The 1,749-nt window shown below is 32.6% G+C and overlaps 1 non-coding gene across 1 annotated transcript; it reads left to right on the forward strand.

Annotated features, from left to right (window-relative positions):
- Positions 1 to 278: 278 nt before the first annotated feature.
- Positions 279 to 383, forward strand: LOC121236243. Its single transcript, XR_005934684.1, has one exon. It is a non-coding gene; the product is annotated as a small nucleolar RNA R71 (small nucleolar RNA).
- The last annotated feature ends 1,366 nt before the right edge of the window (positions 384 to 1,749 follow it).

The raw sequence follows: 1,749 nt of genomic DNA on the forward strand, positions 1-1,749 counted from the left end.
GAATAGTATTAATGTTCATCTTACCTAGTTGTTTCGATAGAGTTTCCAATTGGGCGACAATTGTGGACATAAATTCAAGCTTAACGACGCTGGCCGCTTTCCTTGGCATTGCTTTCTTTGCAGCCCACTGATAGTTGTTAGACACCAACTCTTCCAGAAGTTCATATGCAGCTTCTTGGGTCTTACTCATTAATGCTCCTCCCGTGGCCGCATTAACCATAGATCGATTTGTGGGTCCCAAACCATTGTAAAATGTTTGTACTTAAAGCCATGCTAGGAGATCATGATGTGGACACTTGCGCAATAAGTCCTTGTATCTCTCCCATGTCTCATATAATGATTCACCTTCAAGTTGGGAAGGTAGTAATATCATTCCTTAACTTCGCTATCTTGGCTGGAGGGAAATATTTTGCTAAGAAATTTTGTGTCAATTCCTCCCAACTAGTGATGATGCAGGACGACAAAGAGTTTAACCAAGCTTTTGCTTTATCCTTAAGTGAGAAAGGAAAAAGTTTCAATTGAATCGCATCATTTGTCACTCCGTTGTGTTTAAGAGTATTACAAATTTCTAGAAAGATTGCAATATGGAAATTAGGATCCTCTTGTGATAGCCCCCCGACAGTTTATTGAATCATTGGAATGATGGCCGGCTTGATCTCAAAGTTATTGGCTTGTATAATTGGCTGCCTTCTACTAGAAGTCGCTCCATTGACAGAGGGCATAACATAGTCTCTTTATGCCTTGTGCTCCTGGTCAACCATATTAAATATAAATGCGGTGGCCTCTTTCTTCTTCTCTTTATTAATCCGATTAAAGGTCTTTCAATTTCGGGATTGAAAAGTGTATGCTCTAATGGTTTAGATCGGGTCATGTACTTCTGATTCCTGAAAAGAAAAACCAAACTGAGATCTAATTTAAACCAATTTTAAAAATAAATAAAATCCAAAGTAGTAAAAATCTAGCTATTATCAATATAATAACAAATAATTAATCCCCAACAATGGCACCAAAAACTTGTTATACTGAAAATATCTGTAAGTGCACAGAATCATAACAAGTAGTAAAGTGTTTTAAAGAAAATGGATGTCGAACTCACAGAGATTAATTATGCTATTGAGTACTGAAATTTACTAAATTAATTGCTATTTGGAGAACCAAAATTTAAAGAATAGATTATCTAAATTAAAATTGGAGAAAATAGCATTAAAATTAATATTTTAAAAATAATAAGAATAGATCTAAAGCGTTTGATTTCACCTAACGAATCCCACACAATTTATTCTTCCTTGTTATAGAATTGTAATTATCCCAAGTTGATGATAAAAATCTCCCAACTATTCAACATTTTCTCACGAACAATACTAAAAATATCTTCAATTAATAACTTTATAACTCTATGTGAATTACTAAAAATATCTTCAATTAATAACTTTATAACTCTGTGAATTTAATTAATTGGAGATTCATTAAGTTTTTTGGATTTTTCTTAAAAATTACACTAAATGCGATAAAGTATCTATACTTTCGCTCAACTAATGGTGGTTAATCCTAGAGCTCTAATCACAAATCACCTCTCGGTCTCATTACAATTCAATAGATTGAACAATAATTAGCTAGAAAATCGCAAGCATTAAGAACAAGGAATAAACACTCAATCTTGAAAATATTGAAAATAAAATAACTCAGAAAATAAATTGTGTGTTCAATGCTAGACTACATCAAAGCTCTAGAAAATAAAATAAATTCATA

This window comes from Juglans microcarpa x Juglans regia, chromosome 6D (genome assembly GCF_004785595.1).
Source record: "Juglans microcarpa x Juglans regia isolate MS1-56 chromosome 6D, Jm3101_v1.0, whole genome shotgun sequence".
Classification (NCBI taxonomy): domain Eukaryota; kingdom Viridiplantae; phylum Streptophyta; class Magnoliopsida; order Fagales; family Juglandaceae; genus Juglans; species Juglans microcarpa x Juglans regia.